Source organism: Furipterus horrens, unplaced genomic scaffold (assembly GCF_987537825.1).
Source record: "Furipterus horrens unplaced genomic scaffold, mFurHor1.1.pri manual_scaffold_12, whole genome shotgun sequence".
Taxonomy (NCBI): Eukaryota; Metazoa; Chordata; class Mammalia; order Chiroptera; family Furipteridae; genus Furipterus; species Furipterus horrens.
In genome coordinates, this window is record NW_028327182.1 from 50,403,618 (window position 1) to 50,424,227 (window position 20,610).

The 20,610-nt window shown below is 38.6% G+C and overlaps 1 protein-coding gene across 2 annotated transcripts in view; it reads left to right on the forward strand.

The window, feature by feature from the left end:
• Window positions 1-733: 733 nt before the first annotated feature.
• FNDC3A (fibronectin type III domain containing 3A) overlaps window positions 734-20,610 on the forward strand; it is a 244,613-nt gene continuing 224,736 nt past the window's right edge. For both annotated transcript variants that reach the window (XM_090258101.1, XM_090258102.1), the window contains exon 1: window positions 734-855. The gene's annotated coding sequence lies outside the window, so the exon portion shown is untranslated. The remainder of the gene's footprint in view (window positions 856-20,610) is intronic.

A 20,610-nucleotide genomic window follows, 5' to 3' on the forward strand; every position in this document is an offset into this window, starting at 1 on the left:
GTTCGCTTATAAGTCTTCGTGCTGTTGTACAAATTAAAGTAATGGGTTTCCACGCGATTTGACTGGGGAAGAGACCAAGAAATTAACCCCCACGTTTTCAACTTAAGTAAATACCTAAATACTTTTTTTTTTCGACAGAGGTCCCGGGCTCTCAGGTGTTTAGGATTGAAAACACCCAAGCCCATTTGAGCTGTCTTTTCACCTTTCCCCTTTAAGTTCTTGTGCTTTCACAAACAGGTTGACCCGGCGCGTCGCAGAAAGCGGGGATGGGGGGTATTTTAAAAATTGGTCTGAGAATTGTGTGAGTGACCCTAGGAACGTCAATTATTGCCACATTCCCCTAGTGTAGCTCGCAGCCTGGCAGAAGGAACGACGAACTAGGCGCAGCAAGGCCTCAGGAGAACGCTTGCAGCCCGGGAGAGCTGTGGACGCTGCGGAGGCTCTCTGACGCCACGACCCTGCGGGCGGCTAGCGCTAAGGTTGAAGACCCTGGGGTCAGCGGGCGCCCGGTCGGAACCAGCCAACGGCGCCGTCGGCTGGACTCGCGCAGCCGCACTGGATGCGCCGACTCCGGGCTCCACCTCCTGGCTCCGTAGTAAGCATGGCGGCGGCGGCGTTCGTGGTCCCTCGGGTGAAACAGAAAGCGGGAGCTACGCGGAGAGGGAGCGAAGAGCGGGGCTGAGGCAACGCCGTCACAGCCAGGAAACCACCCCAAGAGTCAGTGCGCGGGCGGCGGCGGCGGCGTCGGCCCCGAGAGCCGGCTCTGCCTGTGAGGTAGAGCGGGAACGATCAGAACCTGAAGAAGAGGCGCCAGGGTAGCCGCCTTCCTCCGCCCCAAAGCGGCGTGACACGGAGGTGAGAGCGTGGGTGCGCCCTCCAGGAAAGGTGGGAGAAACTCAGCCATCCCCGTCTCTGCCGGCCCCTTAGGCGTCACGGAAACCGTAGGCTGGGGCTGAGGAGCCGGTGCACCGAGCGGGGCGTGGGCCCGTCGAGGGCCTGGACCACCCCGTCCTGCGGGCGCGCTCTGGGCCAGGGAGCGGGGCCGGGCATGGGACCCAGCCACTGGCGAGGCACCTGTGGGTGGGAGTCTTACCTCCACGTTGTCGCGGAGGCGGGGCACCGCCACCAGCCAGAGGAGGTGGCGCGGAGTTGTGGGCGGCCCTACCGAAGCCCCCCTGGCCTACGGCCCGCTGCAAACGGAGCCCTCGGGAGAGGATCGCAAAGCGGTCTCCCTGGCGGCCTCAAAACTAGAAAAGCTTTATTAAGAGAGTTTTCCCCTGCTCATCTTGGGGTTAAAACCTCGAAAACCGGCCCTTGTGTGTTTGATCTTGTTGGGTTAGTGGCAGTACCTGGCCGTCCCTCTACCCTGCGGACTTACCTACCTGTTCAGTCAGGAGCGTGACTGGTGACTACAGTCCTCCCCCTGTTTTAACAGCCTGAATCGCTGAACTTTTGACGCGGCTGTGGAGGGACGTCAAGCGTTAGGTAAAAAAAAAAAAGAACGAATAATTTAGCCATAAAATAGCGGGCACAGCAGCGGCTGTTTTAATTAATGTAGTCTTTAAGACTTTTTTAGTTAAACTGTTAGCGTTAAAAGCCTTGGGATATTTCTGTGGGGGGGGGGGTGTGTAATGGTTGCTGGATTGCTAAGAATCGTGAATTAAGAGATTTTCTTCTGCGAAAGTCTGTGAAAACCTGTGTCTGAGCATCTTTTAACTAAGAATAACAGGCCGACAAGATTATTTTTTTACAGTATAACCCTTATTATGTATTCACTGATGACTTTAAAACTGAGCAACATAATTATTTTGCTTCTTAACTGTGGTCTTTATTTTTAGTTCTTGAAACCAAAGTTGATGTGTGTTTTTCTGTATTATAAGAATGCAATAGAAAAAGTTGAGCTGTTACTTTAATATTTTATCACAATGCTATTATCGGTAACAGTGCTCAACATATGTCACTCAGGAGCTGGAGCCATATGTTAGGCAGAAACTAATTGAGTTTTGTCGCTATGGGCTTGTATTTACATGAATATTTAGTTTTTATGTATTTGCTTAATCCGTAATTCTTGCCATTCTGTAAGTTTTAGTTAAATCACCTAAAAATATCGAAGAGAAGTGAGTACCTTGATTTTTGATGTTTTCTTGGTTGAATTGATTTTTCTTATGTGATGATAAAAAGTGCCCTCGGAATGATGGTGGACTTCACAGAAAACAGTGATAAAAAGTATTTTTAACACATCTTTTATAACATAGAAACTAAAATTTTGCTTTCAGCTTTTTAGCCCACTGATAATCTTGTCTTCACTAAAAATAACAGCTAGTGGAAAGAAGAGATGATGACTTGACAGGAAAAAAAATCTTGTTAAAATTTTTGATAAATAATTTTATATTTAAACACGTCACTATCACAGTAAATTTTACTATTTATTTCCTCTTTCCTTGCATAGATTATCTCTGAGTGTCCTTGTGTAGGTTAACCAAAACATTTTTTTATCCAGGCTGACGGCCTTTAGCCACCTGTATGCTTCTGAATTTAACTCCCTCTTTTTCCTTTTTGTCTGAATTATTGAATGTTAAGGAAAAATAAACTTTTAAACTTTTGGTTAATACTGGCTTTAGTCAGACATAATTATGAGGGTATTTTGCTTTTCCAAATTAATAATGTGGCTTCAAAAAACTGATTCTATGATTATCTTTCAGTAACATCTGTGTCGTCACTTCCCCTCTTCTGTGAGTAAATTTAGAGCTGATTTCTTTTACCATGCATAAGTGTTTTAATTGTTAAATTTCTACAGTATAATAAGCATATCTTATTACTAATTTTAAAACTTCTCCCTGTTTTCTAACTAGCTAGGTATAGGTCAGGTCAAGAGACTGTAAAACCCAGAAAAAAAGAGAAGGGATGCATGATTAATATTCTCATTGTCTTTTTGTGGCTTTACTTAAGTAAAGAGAATTTAATTTATATTTTGTCTATTTTTAGTTTAGTCTCATGCGTAATACAGGATGGGGCAGAAATAGGTTTACAGTTCATATGGGAAGTAATAAAGTAATAAATAATAATACAAGAATAAACTTGTTTCTTGTACTCAACTGTAAACCTACTTTTGCCCTACCCTGTATTTATGCTTTTAAAAATTTATATTTATATTTTTTGTGTTTATACATCCAAGGCCTGTATTTTTAAATTACAATTTGATGAATTGTAATGTTTTGGGTGCTTTTTTAATAAAAATGAGTCTAGGTAGTATCTTTGAGTGATGTAGGGATATGCATATTAGTTCCAAATTTATTAGGTAATAAAAAGATAAGTGATTTTTTTTTTTTTATTCCTAGCATTTTCTGGCAGACCTCAAATAAATTCACAATAATCCAAAGATTTAGAATACTGTGCACATCTATTCAATTGAATCTTTTAGTGCTTCTGTTTATGATATTGAAAGAAAGAGAGAGAGAGAAAGAAAGAAAGAAGAGGGAGATAGAAAAGAAAAGAAAGGAAGAAAGAAAAATGGCCTCTACCGATATCAGTGTCAAGAGCTGCTTGTTGAAAAGAAATGAATGGCCAATAGTGTTGAAAGGCAAATTTCGGGTGTTTTTTTTTTTTTTTTTTTTTTTTTTTGTTTGTTTATAACATGTATTATTCCTAATATTCTGGTCTCATTTTATTTCATAGTATTATTTAGTGGTCTCTTTATCTCTTGATCCTTATTTCTCTGTTCTCCCCCCGTAATAGTTTTGCTTGTCTTTCACACTTTGGAGGTTCTCAGTGTAACCTGTGGTCTCATATCAAGTGTTTTTGTGGATGTTATCCTTTGATATTTCCCATCACTTATTACCCTTTATCTTTGTCCAAGATAGAAAGGAAGTCGGAGTGTTCTTAGAAGATGATGAGCTATTATTAAAGTGGGAATACATATAGAAGCAATGTGATGTTTTTCCTTCCTCCAGGCAGTTTACAAACTAGTTGGAGATACTAGACTAACACCCAGGAACTCATTAGTAAAAAATAAGATAGTATTATTAAATTGTGTAGAAAGAACTGTAATTTACAGGAAAGTGAGGACACTAAAAAGCTAGAAAGATTCTGAATGGCATTTGGAGGAAGTCAGACTTGAAGCTTAGGAAAGATTTAGATAGCAAAAGGAATAATATTCTTAAAAAGACTGACAGACATAACTGGTACCAGTAGCTAGGAGTCCATTCTTCGAGCATCCAAGAACAAGCATTAGGAGGAAGAAAGAAGGGTAGAGATTTTTGGCTAAGCTGTGGTCAAGAAAGGAATAGGCATGGCTGGACAAGACAGTGGCTGTATCATTAAGAACCCATCACTGAAAGCAGTATATATCTGCTTTGACATATTCATAGCTTAAGCTTTATGTATAAGGAATGGCTTATATATCTTATAGCTTAGATTAGGGGTTGGCAGACTTTCTGTAGAGTGGGAGATAGTAAATATCATAGGCCTGACGGGCCACTTAGAGTTTCTGTTGAATATTCTTTTTTTATTTGTTTTTTTACAACCTTTTAAAAATGTAGAAAACATTTTTAGCTCAAGGGTCAAACAAAAACAAGCCAGCTTTGGGCAGAATTTGGCCAGTGGGCCTAGTTTGCTGACTCTTAGCTAATAAATTGGCTAGGTAATTTTCTATATACGTAGCATATAATGTAAAGCGCCTTATATCATTTGTCTTCATGGTTGTTTAGTGTGTCTTTTTATGACTGTCATTTGTATTTTTCCCTGTGTTGTAATAAAAATAAAGAAAATATGCAGATAGCAACAGCCAAGACTAGGTTGCAGACTAGGAAGTGAAAGAAGATAAGCTTTTGAGCCAGACCTTAGAGGAGTGAAAATTGCTACACCCAGGCTTGATATAGAATGTGTATATGGTTAAGTATATCGACTGCCTGTTCTGGTTTTACATATTTTAAACTACAACTGGCATTTTAGAAACTTTTGCTAGGGTGCCGGTGGTCTGTGACAACAGGAGAACAGACAATGGGAAGCCTTGTTTTTAGAAGTAGTCTAGGATAAGTTAGTGAAAAGGCAAAACAATTGGACATCCCTCAAAAACTCCCAAGAAGACCGCTGTTTGTAGAACAGTCTAATAATTGATATTTACATTGATGAACCGGAGTTATCAAAAAAGCTTATATGGTGTGCAGATTAGGTGGAGAAGAAAGACCTATAAATCTCTTTTAAAATATTTTCATTAAATTCTTTAAAGATAAATTATAGTGACTTAAATGGTATCAGTTATTTTGAAAATTCATTTACATGAAATATCTCTTTGAAGCTTTTGATTTTACAAATGTGTATTTCTAAGGCATTCTGTTTTTTTCTGCACATTGTGTTTCATGTTATCAATACCAGGTGAATAGTGATGCCTTGAATTATGGTTGCACGAATCAGTTGGCTAGGGTTACTCTATATTTTGTGTCATTGAGAAAGCATGAATATGGCATAAAAGCATTTTTTTCATTCAAAGGCACTAGTAAATACAGCTTGTATATCAGCGATAGTATTACAGGCTGGGGGAAAAAAAGATGTATAGGATGGAGAGCCACTTGGATAAAATTAGTGGTTTTTTTTTTTTTCCTTTTAAAAGCATTAAAGCCAAACAAAACCCCAAAACTTAAGTTAACTTTGTATTTTTATTTATACCAGCATTTTCTATACTTTGTAAATGTACACACTTTAAGTTTTAAAACAGTATAAATCTTTTGAACTAAATTTCAATCTTCATAAATTGTGACCTAATAAAATATTTTTTAAAATTTTGCTATGAAGAGAAATTAACAGTTGACCTTCCCCCTCCCTTTTAATTTTAGAAATTCAAATCACACCACAATTTTTGCTGCATCTTTGTTTATTCTGTGACTATATCTATTTCCCACCAGTTTCCAACTTTGTAGTATAAAGAGCATATGGTTTACATTAGAGAGATATAGGTTTGTATGCTGACTTCTTCCCTTACTGTCTATGTATAAATGAGCATGTTATTTACCTCTTTGAGTCTTAGTTTCTTAACTTTGGAGAGGGGTTATAATATGATATATCTCTTAGAATTGGCTATTACAAAGATTAAAAGAGAGAGTCCATTTAATATAGCAAGTAAAATGCTTGCTGTAGAATATTTATATCTAGAACTTTGTCAGACATGTCTAATCATTGTCACCTAGGTTCCTATTTTTATTTTCACCGTTTAGTTATGTTAAAAACCTTTAAATGTCCTAGATACTTAGCATATACATGTCAGAAAAATGAAGGTCATACTCCCTTTCTTCTCGTAAATCACACACTTGCATAAGATATAAAGACACGTAAGCAAGTGCTTATATTTAAATAATTAAAAGTAAATAAAATACCTTTTTTTAAAGTATTTTATTGATTATATTGTTACAATAGTTCCAATTTTTTCCCCTTTGCTCCCCTCCGCCCAGCACCCCCCTTCCCCAACAATCCCCTCCCCAAGTCCACGCCCATGGGTCGTACATACAAGCTCTCCTGCCTCACCCTTTCATATATTCTTCCTCTTTTTAAAAAAAATAATTAGTTAAATATTTTAATAAAAAATAACAATCCCTCCCTCTCAGACTTAAGACCCTTTACAGTCTTATAAAGAACAATGAACGAAGGTCTTGAGCTCCTCTAGCTGCTTCAAGCTGGACATGGTCGTCGTCCTACCTACCCTTGGGTCAAGAAATCCCTAATAAGAGTGGGGGTGTGGAGGGGAGGGTGGCTTTCCCACAAGGGGAAGGATCGTGCAGACTCCAGGTTGGTTGGCTGTCTCTGGACAACGGCATGCTTGGTTTAACAGGCTGGCATCCTTGTTGTATTCTGGGGGCAACAGGGTTAAAGGACATCATTCAATCCGTAACCACTAGATGACAAAAGACAGGTATTAATTTTTCAATGTCCCACATTAGGGAAAAGAAGGGCTTCTTTGGAGGAAGGTATGCCAGGTACATCTCACCTGTCCAAAACTCTTTTGTCCATTATACTTAGTTTGGACTGAGGGAAATATTTTAGGTTTCCCCCCTCTCAGGCCTCTGGGCTCTTTCTGTCCAAGCCATTAGGATAGAAAAGAGAAACCAGTTTTAAAGTGAAGCCCACAGACCACCCCGTTCTTCACCAACCCAGCCACTTAGTTCAGCCAAACCATTGAGTCTCAGGAGGCAGCAATGCAGACAGGATTAAGTGAGGCCTATATGTACAGACAATCACTCAGGTAATGAGATCGTAGGCTTATGCCCTTTGAAAACAGAAAACACATGTTAATTTATGTAACATAACCCACATACAAGTCTCTAAATCTGTAGGACTGTCTTATCGGAAAGACATCCAGTTGCAAGGCATTTGACATTCTTCTTGCCTGTAAATTGAACATCTTTGATAATGCCACAGACATAGTTTAACTTTCAAATGAAAACAAATTTTAAATGAAAAGAAACTTTAAAGATGGTTAGCTGCACTACTTTATAGTCTACCACTGGGCATTGTGATCTTCCTTGAATCTTGATTTTTCTCCCTAAGATTACCCTCCTTGTCATTAAAGGGACTGCATTAAGTTCATTTTTAATTTATCCTGTTCATTTGCATAAACACAACAAGAGCAGCAAATGATCACTTATGATCTTTAGTTCTGCTTTGCTGGAACTTACGCAAGGAACATTTAGGGTGACCTTCAGTCTGCCCTTCAGGGCACAGAAGCTGAGCCACATACCTGGCATTCAGCCTTGCCTGTAAACACCTGTCTTTTCCAGGTCCTCCTGGTTTTCCATTGTGCCTTAAGGTCCCTTCTAGCCATCTTTCAGAAAAACAACCTTCATTCCTTCCCTGGAAAGATTGCTATGGACTGCACATCCATCCAAGGTACCAGGCCTTTTATCTCGTGGACTTTTATTACCTTTGAAAGTCAGTCCCAGTTGCTCGGGGCTTTTTGGTAACAACCAAAGCCCAAGCATGTCTCCTTTAGGCATGACATTCCATTCAAAGTCTTATTTTAAAAAAACACAAAAAACCTCTATTAACAACTGGTCTTATTAGTTTTATACAAAGAAACTTAGGTCTTTACTTCTTTAGAATGCCAAATTCTGGAGGGATCAGATAGGGAGAAAATATATACAGTGTGAAGGAAAATCCTTGTCCTTCTAATATTCACTGAACTTGCATTTCTATTCTTTATATTTTTATTTTTTCCCCCCACTAAAAATTTTTCTGTTTTTCCATTACAGTTGTCTCACTTTTTTCCCCCTCTTGCTTCCCTGCATCCTGCCCCCCCTTCTTCCACATTCAGTCTCCACCCAGTTGTCCTTGTTCATGGGTCATTTATACATGTTCTTTGACTAGACCCTTCCCCTTCTTACCACTTCTCTCCCTCCCATCTCCCCCTTTGTTACTGTTAGTTTATTCCTTGTTTACATACCTCTGGTTCAATTTTGCTAATTTGTTTGTGTTGTTCATTAGTTTCCTGTAACAGGTGATAGCATAAGGTAATTTTCTTTTGTTGCCTGGCTTATTTCACTAAGCATAATTCTCTCTAGTTCCAATCATGTTGTTGCAAATGGTAGAAGTTCCTTCTTTCTTTCAATACTTATTCATTGTCATTTTCCCCCTTTGTACTTGTGTTCCTCTCTGTCTCTCTCTGTTTCTTCATCTTCTTAAAGCAGACCCTTTAGCATCTCTCGCAATGCCGGTTTGGTGGAGATGTATTCTTTTAGCCTTCTTTTGTCTTGGAAACTCCTTATTTCACCTTCCATTTTGAATGAGAGCCTTGCTGGGTAGAGGATTCTTGGTTTTAGGCCTTTGTTTTTCATTGCTTGGAATATATTTTGCCATTCCCTTCTGGCTTGTAGTGTTTCTGCTGAGAAATCTGATGATAGCCTTATTGGAGCTCCCTTGTATGTTATTAGTTGTTTCTCTCTTGCTGCTTTTAGGATTCTCTCTTTGTCTTTGAATGTTGGCATTTTAATTATGATGTGTCTTGAAGTGGGTCTGTTGGGGTTCATCTTCATTGGGACCCTCTGTGCTTCCTGGACTTGCATGATTCTTTCTCTCTTCATGTTAGGGAAGTTTTCTGTCATTAGTTTTTCAAAGAGGTTTTCTATCCTTTGCTCCTCTTCTTCTCCTTCTGGAATTCCTATGATACGGATATTATTACGTTTCATGTTGTCCTGCAGCTGTCTTAGAGCCTCTTCAGTCTTGTTCAGTCTTTTTTCATTTCGTTGCACTGTCTGTGAGTTTTTGTCTACATTGTCCTCCAGCTCGCTGATCCGATTTTCTGCTTCCTCTAGCCTGTTTTTAATTCCTTCTACTGTGTTCTTCAATTCAGAGATCGTATTCTTCATTTCCTCCTGGCTCTTATTGATAGCTTCCATGTCCTTTTTGATGCTGGTATAATTCTCAGTAAGTTCCTTATAGTTCTTCTGGAGTTCACTGTAGTTTTTCTGGAGTTCTTTGTAGTTTCCGCTGAGCTTATTGAGCTTCTCCATAATCCATGCTTTCAATTCCATATCTGATAGTTTGCTCCCCTCTATTTCATTTAGCACTCTTTATGGGGACTCTACCTTTCCTTTCGATGGGGTGTTGTTTCTCTGTCTCCCCATTTTTGTGACTCCTATTGTTTGTTGGTGCTTCTTAGAATGATCTGTACTTCCTGGATCTGCCCCTGATGGCGTCAGATCCTGTACCAGTCTGGGCCTAGGCAGCCTGTTGGAGACTTCCAGGGATCTACTGCCTTTGTCTGACTTCTTTAGTTGTTAATCTATTCAATCTGTGATTAGCCGTCAGGCTTAAGGACCGTGGGTGTGGCAGCTTAATTCCTGTAGGCAGGGCTTTTGCTTCCCCTCAGGCTGACGCCACTTGGCCGGGAATGGTCTGCCTGCAGCACTGGGGATGAGTCAGCACTGGGACCCTGCCGGCCGCTTCCCCAGTGTTCCCCTCAAAGCCACCACACCAAACTCTCCCCAAGCATTTCCTGTCTTGTCTGTCTTCCCTCTGCTTGTGCCCAGGGTAAGTGGGGCAGAATATTTTCATATGTGATCTGCTTAAGAGCTCTTTTTCTCCAGCTATTTCTCTCTGGCTAGCAAGAAACCCTGTGGCTTTTGGCTTTTCTCAGCTGGATACTATTTTACTTTCCACTCTGTTGCTGTAGGCTGGGAAGCTCAGCTGGGGGTTTAGACCCTGCCCTTCTCAGGGGGAATCCCCGGCTGCTGAGCTGTTTCTCAGTCCCTTCAGCTGCTACCCGTGTGACGCCAGCCAGCCCCTTCCGCGTCTCCGCACTCCCTACTGGTCACGTTGTGATGTAGCGGCCTTTTCTCTCTCCGTGGTTATAAGACTTCTCTCCAGCTGGTGTTCGGTTGGTTATTCCAGATGATTTCTCCAAAATTACGTTGTAAATCCAGAGTAGTTCTGGGAGGAAGTTAGTGTAGCGTCCACTTACTCCTCCGCCATCTTGTTTCTCCCATAAAATATCTCTTCTTTTGCCTCTTTTCACTTGTGTGAATCTTTTCTGTCATTTAGTACTGAATTGCCATGTTTCCATAATAACACAATGTCATACTGTAGCATTTATATTTCTTTACTTGTCTTTCAGCTATTAAACCATGAACTTCTTGAATTTGAATAGTTCTGCTGGGGTTGGCAATATTTTTTCTATAAAGGAACAGATAGTAAATATGTTAGGCTTTTTGGCCTTATGGACTCTATTGCAACTACTTAACTGTGCTGTAGGAGCATAAAAATGATCATAGATAGATTCTAAACATTGGTTATGACTGTGATCTAGTAAAACTTTATATATGAAAACAAGCAGAAAGCCAGTTTTGGCCTTACTTTACCACCTTCGGCAATGCTGCCTACTCTATGCCTGGCAAATGTAAGGTACTTAGTAAACAATAAGAATATGTAGTAAACAAATTATGTGTTCTGGGTGCTGCTCTGAACATCTTTACATGTATCAATTTACTTAATCCTTAAAACAAACCTCTGAGGTAGATACTGTTGTCACCATTTAAAAAATGACCCTAAAGCATGAGAAGCTAGATAACGTGCATATGATCATACAACTAGTTAGTGAAAGACTTGGGACTTGAGCTTCTGCATTCTGACTCCAGAGCCTGGACTTTTAATCATTAAGTTACACCAGTTCTAATATGTTGAATCCTAGGAGTGTAATGTTGATTCAATATTAGAAAACATGTTAATGTAATCCACTATATTAATAGATTAAAGGGTAAAACTATATGATAATTTTCTCAAATGAAGTAAATATAAGTAAAAAACAAAATGGCAAAACTTTTAGAAGAAGTGAATTTTAAAAAATATTGGGGGGCAGGCAGGGTAAAGAAAGCCTTTTCAGGTGAGATGTCAAACTTAGATGCCTTTTAAAAAGGCAAGCAATAGATTGGGATAAACTTCTTGATATGTAACAGACAAAGCTAATACTCAAAGTACACAACGTGTGCCTACAACTCAGTATGAAAATGACTACCTGGTAGAAAATGAGAACGAATGTAAGAAAATTCACAGAAGTAGAAACTAGCCTATAAAGTTTTGAAGAGATACTCAGCCACACCAGCAATCTGAGAGATTCCAATGAAAACATCAATGTGATAGGATTTTTAAAAATCTTTACTAATAAAATTGGCAAAATTTGGAAAATTTTGATATTAGTGTTAAATTGTAAAGTAGGTACTCATAAACTACTGAAATGAGTATAAATAGCTTATTTTTTAGCAGATTTAGGCAGTATCTATCAGTTTTATTTTTTAATAATTTTTATTTTTAAATCCTCTAGAAAATATGGTTTTATTGATTTTAGAGAGAGGGAGGGAGGGAGAGAGAGAGAGAGAGAGGGAAATATTGTTGGATTCCCTCCCATACATGCCCTTACCGGGGATGGAACCCACAACCTCGATATGTGCCCTGAACAGAAATTGAAAACACAGCCTTTTAGTGTACAAGACAGTGCTCCAGCCAACTGAGTGACCTGGCCAGAGCAGTAGCTATCAGTTTTAAAAATGCATACTTCTGAACCAGAAGTTTCACTTCTGTATATCTGTAATACAAAAATACTATCATAGGTTCATAGAGAATGTTACGTGATTATTCCCTGCAGAGGAAGAAATGTATGAAGAAAAATGAAAGCACAGAATAGCGAAATCATGATTTGCCCTTAACAGTAAAATATTAAGCAGCCATGAAAAAGAATGAAGTAATATAGATGTAGTTCTTTAAGAAAATCTTAAGAATAGCTTACATGAAAAAGCAAGACACTAACCAGTACATGTGATTTCATTTATGTAACAGCTACTGCCAGAAAACCTCGTGCACAAGTAAGTGCAGAGAAGAAGTCTGAAAGGGTACATTCCACAGTGGGGAGCTGGAGAAATAGGAGTTGCACGTAGGGGCAGGAGGAAGAGTTAAAAATAATGTTTGTATGTATGTTTTTCTGTACTAAAATAACAAAACATAAGAAGGTTGGGATTTGGTGATTATAATTAATCCTTGTTAGAACCATAACTGCTAGTTAGACAGCCTTGATTTATGTCTGTTGACCCTGTGTAATTTTTAATAGCTCTTCCTTTCAATCACAAAAGCTTCCCAGTTGGTATCTGAAGTCATTGGTACTTTTAAAAATAACAACTTCAATATAGTATTGGGTCTGAAGCTATTTTACAGTGGATTAAAGTGAGAATTACCGGTGAGTGATTCTCAATTCTTGTAACCATACATGTCAACCAAGACCATTTTAGTGTGTTTTATTTTCTGAATCTCTAATGTAAAAGTGATTTTTTTCCAAATATAAAAACAATCTCAAATACTTGGATATTTTGATCCCCCCTTTTAATATTATAACCTAATATTTTCAGAAAGTTGGTAAATTTCAGCTTAAGATGAAGACAGAGTAAAGAGAAAGAATGTTCTTTAAAAATAAGATGAGAAAAGCCCTGGCTGGGTGGCTAAGTTGGTCATCCATACACCAAAAGATTGTGGGCTCAATTCCTGGTTTGGGCACATACCTAGGTTGTGGGTTCAAACCCCTCGGAGCTCATGTTGGAGGCAACTGATCGATGTTTCTCACATCGATGTTTTCTCCCTTCCTCTTTAAAATCAATTAAAAATAAAAAGATGAAGGAATATGAGCATATTCAGGCAATGATTTTAAACTCAGAAATAGTTGTCAATTTATAAACGAAGAATTTGGTTATCTCGGAAGTGAGAACATTAAAATACTGGGATCTACAAACATCTCTTTTCTCATGGAAAATACAAAAATGTTTCTTGGTTTTCTTATGATAAAATTCTCTATTTGGAAGTAATTAATTAATGAAACATGTTGAATACGGTGACATTATAATAAGCCAGTAGCTTTTAAAGAGGCATTCAAATCCTTCTGTTGTAAACCTAGATGCTCAGATGATGAATTAAATGGTTAAGAACATTTAAATAGTTACAACTGTGTATGATACATTGGAGAAGCTAGAGGAAAAATTAAACATGTTAAGTAGGGGTAGCTTCTAGATAAAAATTACAGTGTCAAATATAAGACACAATGGATGACATTAATGGCATGTTAGACATGCTGAAGGAAAGATTAGTGGACATGAAGACATAGCAATAGAAACTACCTAAAATGAAAAACAGAGAAAAGAGAATTGTTTAAAATCATGAACTGAAAAAAAAATATCTGAAGAAATAATCCCAAATATTTTTCAAATGTAATAAAAATTATAGACCAAGAAACACAATAAGCATAAGATGAAAATGGCACCAAGGAACATTATAAGCAAATTGCTTAAAATAAGTGATAAAGAGGAAAAAATCTTAAAAGCAGCCAAAGAAAAATAGAACAAAGATAAGGGTAATAGAGTTCTCATCAGAAGCAATGTAAGCTAGAAGATAATGGTGCAATATCTTTAGAACACTGAAAGAAAAAACTGTCAGTCTTCTGGTCAGGATGGCAGAGTAGGTAAATGCTGTGCTTGCCTCCTGCGACCACATCAAAATTTAAATTACAGAATGACCACCCTTTAGAACTTCCTGAAGATTAGCTGAACAGAACTCTTATATTTAAGGATATAAAGAAACCACTTCAAGACTGTTAAGAGGGTCGGAGATGTGAAATGGGCTGGTACCACACCCACATGTGGTTAAGAATTGGGAGGGCTATCTTGTTGCAGAGATCCCCATGAGGAGCAAGGGGTCCCAGCCCTACACCAGTGCTGGGAACAGGAGTCCCCACAACAACTAGCTGGGGAAATCAGGGGAATTCTGTCTGGGTAAGGGCTGCTGGAGTCCCAGGTGTTCATCTTAAAGAGCCTGCACTCTCTCTGACCTCCAACACCCAGTAGCAGCCAGACATATGGAGAGGAACTGAATGTCTGGCTTCAGGGTGAGGGCTGGAGGGGCAGTACTCTTTGCCATTTTGTTCCTTTGTTGAGCCCTTCCCTCAGAGAGCTGGCAGTGGGCACCTAGTGCTTTTGCTGAGCCCTGCTCCTACCCAGCTTTTAGGCACAGGCAGGTGTCAGATACAAGGCTCCATCAAACTTGCCCTACCCTGATAATTCCCTGAGAATCTGCCCTACCCAACTTGCACACGGCTGGAACCTCTTTCAGTGGCTGTTACAAGCAGCTGTCCTTGGCCCATGCCTAAAATCTCTGAAAGGTACATAAACCCCAAACAAGCAGCACTTGCCTCAGTGTGCCCTGTACCCTTTGTTAAGTGGCCCCCAGCTTAACACTAGTAGAAGCTGGCTTTGGTTTATAGCGTGACCTCTCTGAGGTAACTCCAAGCCCAACACAGGCAGCTACCAAATGCAGATCACTTTGTAGCTCCTATTAGGTGGTGCCAGGCCAGAAACAGGCAGCCCCTGACCTGCACCTACACTGGAGCCCTTCCCAAGAGTCTGGTGACTGGCCTCTGTTTACGCCAGAGCACCACCCAGTTAACTCCACAACAACACATATGAAGGATGGGCTCAGCAGGCCCCAAAGCCCTGCAACAATGAACCCCACTCTCTTGGGTGAGCTCACACACAACAGCTCATCTGCTATAGTTGTGGTCAGTCCTCACAGCCAGTCAACTTGAAGGTACCTCTACCCACTGATGTGACAAAAGCAATCAAGGCTCAACTACAACAGGAGAGCTTACACAACCCATGCATAGGACACTATGAAGCACCAGCTCATGTGACCAGGGATCCTGTGCCACTGGGCCCCACAGGATACCTACTACATAAGGCCACCCTGCCAAGACTGGAAGATGGAACATATCTACCTAGTATGTAGAAACTAACAAAGGAAGGCAGCCAAAATGAGGTAAAATGTCCCAAATTAAAGGACAGTACTCCAGGGAAAAAAAATAGAGGCAAGTAATCTATCCTATACAGTACATAGTTCAAAACACTGGTTCTCAGCAAACTTCCTAGAGGAACAGATGAACTCAATGAGAACTTCAACAAAGAGGAAATTAAAAAAAACAACAACATAAAAAATCAGTCAGAAATGAGGAATACAATAACTAAAATGAAAAATACATGGAATAAACAGAAAAGTATATAAAGCAGAGTATCAAATCAGCTATTTGAGAAAAATGGTAGCAGAAAACATCCAATTAGAAGAGCAAAACAAAACAACAACAACAAAAAGGTAGTTTAAAGGACCTCTGGGACAATTTCAAGCATGAAAACATTTGCATCATAGGGGTACCAGAAGGAGAAGAGGCAGGCAAGGAACTGAAAACCTATTTGAAGAAATAATGATGGAAAACTTCCCAAACTGGGTGAAGGAAACAGACACAGAAGTTTAGGAAGTGCAGAAGGTCACAAACAAAATGACACCAAAAGGGCCCACATCAAGATCTATTACGCCCTGGTTGGTGTGGCTCAGTGGATTGAGTGCTGGCCTGTGAACCAAAAGGTCACTGGTTCGATTCCTAGTCAGGGCACGTGCCTGGGTTGCGGGCCAGGTCCCCAGTTGGGAGTGCGTGAGAGGCAACCACTCATTGGCGTTTCTCTCCCTCTTTCTCCCTCCCTGCCCCTCTCTCTGAAAATGAGTAAATAAAATCTTTAAAAAAGACATATTAAAATCCAAAGGTTAAACGTAAAGAAAGTCTTAAAAGCACCAAAAGGAAGGCAGTTAGTTACTTACAAGGGAGCTCACTTAAGTCAGCTGATTTCTCAACAGAAACTCCAAGCCAGAGAGGATAGGCAGGATATTTTCAAAGTGATGAAAATTAAAGACCTACAGTCCAGAATACACAGCAAAGCTATCATTTAGAATCAAAGGAATGATAAAGAGTTTTCCAGACAAGAAAAAGCTAAGAGTTCATCACCTCTAAACTAGTATTATAAGAAATGTTAAAAGAAGAGGAAAAGAGATTTTTAAAAATCTGAATAATAAAATGTCAATAAATACATACCTATCAATAATCACTTTAAGTGTAAATAAGTTAAATGCTTCAGTCAAAAGCCTGGGTGGCTGAATGGTTAAGAAAACAGGACCTATACATAGAAATCTGCTTTAGATCAAAATACATGCACAAACTAAAGAGAAAGACATATTTTATGCAAGTGGAAATGAAAAAAAAAAAAGCCTTTTAAACAAAGGTTTGATAACAAGTGACAAAGACAGACATTATATAATGATAAAGGAATCAGTCCAGCAATTGGAAATAACTTGTAAATATCAATGCACCCAATACAGGAACATCTAAATATATAAAGCAAATATTGAGGGGCATAAAGGGAGAGATTGACAGTGATAGTCATAGTACAGTACTTTTAACAGCCCATTGAAACCTGTGGATAGATCATTCAGACAGAAAATGAACAAAGAAACAGTGACCTTAAATGATATATTAGAGCAGATTGATTTAATTGATATTTTTAGAACATTTTACCTCAAAGCAGCAGAGTATATATTATTTTCAAGCACACGTGGAATATTTCCCAAGATAGACCAAGTTAGGCCACAAAACAAGTCTCAATAAATTTAAGAAGATTGAAATTATACCAAGCTGTTTCTTTGATCATGGTGGTATAACACTGGAAATCAATTACAAGAAAACTGAAAAACACACATGAAACTAATATATATTAAACAATGAATGGATTAACAATATGCTCAAGGAAGAAATCAAAAGATAACCTTGAGACAAATGAAAGTGAAAACACAACAACTCAAAATCTGTGGGACTCTGTGAAAGTTCTAAGGGAAATTCATAGCAATGCAGCCCTACCTTAAGAAACAAGAAAAATCTTAACCTAATCTAAAGTAACTAGAAAAAGAAGAACAAACAAAGCCCAAAGTGAGTAGAAGGAAGGAAATAATAAAGACTGTTTCAGACTATGAAATACAAAAAGCAAAAGATAGATGAAACTAAGAGCTGGTTCTTTGAAAAGGTAAACAAAATTGGTAAAACTAACGAGATCATCAAGAAAAAAAGAGAGGACCCAATTAAACTGGCATCACAGAACTAGAAAGGATTGTAAGAAAATACAATTATATGCCAGTAAGTTAGACAAGTTGGAAGAATTGGGTAAACTTATAGAAACAGCCTTCCGAGAGCATATCAAGAAGAAACAATATATGAAATGCCTGATAATTACTAACAAAATTGTATCACTAATTTGAAAAGATATATGCATCTCTGTGTTCATTGCTACATTATTTACTATAGCCAAGCTATGGAAGCGACCTCAGGCGCCCATCAGTAATAGACTGTTGGATAGAGAAGAATTGATATATTTATATAATGGAATATTACTCAGCCATAAAAAGAAATGAAATCTTGCCCTGGCCAGTGTGGCTCAGTTGGAGCGTTGTTCCATACCTGAAAGGTTTTGGGTTTCATTCCCAGTCAGCGCACTCACCTAGGCTGTGGATTCCATCCCTGGTTGAGGCATGTATGAGAGGCAACTGATTGATGCTTCTCACTTACATCATTGTTTCTCTCTCTTCCTCTCCTATCTCTCAAAGCAATGGAAAAATGTTCTCAGGTGAGGATTTAAAAAGTTAAAAAAAGAATGAAATCTTAACTATTTGTGACAACATGGAAGGATCTTGAGGGTATTATGCTAAGTTAAATTAGCCAGACGAATACCATATGATTTCACTTAAATGAGGAATCTAAACAAAATAACCAAACAAACGGAACAGAAACAAACTTGTAGACACAGAGAACAAATCGATGGTTACCAGGTGGGAGGGTGGTTGTGGGGTGGGTATAAGAAATGAAGGGATTAAGAAGTACAAATGGGCAGATACAAAACTGTCACTGAGATGTAAAATACAACCTAGTGAATATAGTCAATATTTTATTAACTATGTATGATGTCAGATGGTACTAGACTTATTGGGAGCATCACTTTGTAAGTTATATAAAGGTCTAACCACTATGCTGAACACCTGAAAAAATACAATATTCAATGTCAACTGTAATTGAGATATTAAAAATAAATTTTAACTGTCAAACTAGGATTCTTTAGCAAAATTATGTTTCAAGAACAAAGTGTAAAATAGACTTTTTAAACATACAAAAACTGAAGGAATTCATTACTTTCAGTCCTTTACTAACATGGAATCCTTAAGCAGAAAGGAAGTGAAGCAATATGAATACCTGGACTTAGAGAAAAGAATGTGGAGTACTGGAAATGGTAACAGCATGGGTAAAAAAATATATAAGATTCTTTAAAAATTTAGATATTTTTATAAGACAAGTGACTAATTAAAAATGATAATGATTGCAGAGTTTGTAACATGTTGAAGTAAATACATAATAGCACAAAAAAGGGGAGAAATTGCAAGTATATTATTGTAAGATTCTCATACACCTGGAGTAGTATAAGTTAAACTTATGTTACCTATATGAAGGTAAATTAGATTGTGAAAAGTTAGATTGTAGTAAGTTTAAGATGCATATTATAAACCCTAAAGCAACCACCAAAGGAACAGACCAAAGAATTATACTCTGTAAGCCCACAAGGGAGATATTATAAAATGATATTATAAGAAATTATCCAAAATAAAACAGATAAAGAGAGAAAAGGGAATGAAGAACATGTGGGACAGAAAGAAAAATAAGTAGTAGGGTGCTAGATTTAAACCCAACCATATCAATAATCACATTACATATAAATGGTCTAAACTAATTAAAAGACAAAGATCATTGGATCAGGTTTTTAAAAATCAAAACCCAAGTATATCACATCTACAAGAATCCCACTTTAAATGTAAGTATATATACATATATAAAAATTAAAGTTTGAAAATATTTGCTAATGCTATGCAGAAGAAAGCCGGAGTGGTTATATTAGATCAGAAGTTAGATTTCACAGCAAAGATATCAGGGATGAAGAGGATAATTTCATAATAATAAAGGAATTAATTCATCAAGAGGACATAATCCTAAATTTTTATGCATCCAGTAAAATAGCTTCAAATTACATGATAGAATGGCAAAGAAATAATATGCAATTTTAGCAGATTCCAATATTCCTCTCAATAATTGATAGAACATGTAGAATGTAAAACATAAAAGCTTGTGTGTGCCTGCAAGTTGGATGGGGCAGTATTTCAAGGGAGTCACCTCGTGGGGGTAACAGTATTAGCCTGGTGGTTGGACACTCAGATAAAGCGTCCACATGGTGGCTCTTTGAGAGTGGGCGGGGGTGGGGGGAGGGCGTTCAGCAAAGGAACAATGGCCTCTGCCAGCACTTTTGTCTTGGAGTAAGCTGCCCCTCTATCTCTCATCCTAGTACCAAAAAATTAGTTTCTCCCTGTCTATTCTTGGGTTTTTCGGGCTGCTGCCCCAGTGCTGGAATGCAGAGTGAGTCTGAGTAAGTCTCTCACGACCATTTAAGAGGAACATCTGGGACTTTAGGATCCCTTTGTCTCACTCAGCTACAATGTCTGCTGGGTTTTACAGCCAGAAGTTATGGGGACTTCTCTTCCTGGCACTGGATTCCTTGGCTGGGGAGTGTGGTGTGGGGCTGGGACCTTGCTTCTCTGCTGGGACCTCTGCACTCAAGATATTCCTCCTGATTTTAACCACCACATGTGGGTATAAGACCAGCCCAGTCCATGTTTCTGCCCCTCCTACCAGTCTCAATGTGGCATCTTTTTATATCTTTAGTTCTAGAACTTCTGCCAGATTTCCGGTGGTTCTGAATGATGGTGGTTCTATAGTTCAGGTGTAATTTTGATGTGGTTGTGGGAGGTTCCAAATACCGTATTTGCTTACTGTCATCTTGACCAGAAACCTAATGTTTTCTAAATTACCTACATTGATTTACTTAATATATTAAGATGAAAAAAGGTTCATCAGTTATACCTATATGATCTAGTTATTGCCACCTTGAAGAACAGACATAAATTAGGATTTTAAAAACATTTTATAGAAGTCATAACAATCAAGTGGAAAATATTGAGGTTAAAAGCAGTGTTTATTTGATACAGGTATATATATTTTTTTAATCCTTACCTGAGAAAATGTTTATTGATTTTAGAGTGAGTAAGAGAGAGAGAGAAACATTGATCTGCTGCCTTCTGCATGCACCCTAAACAGGGATTGAACCTGCAGCTTGGGTGTGTGCCATGACTGGG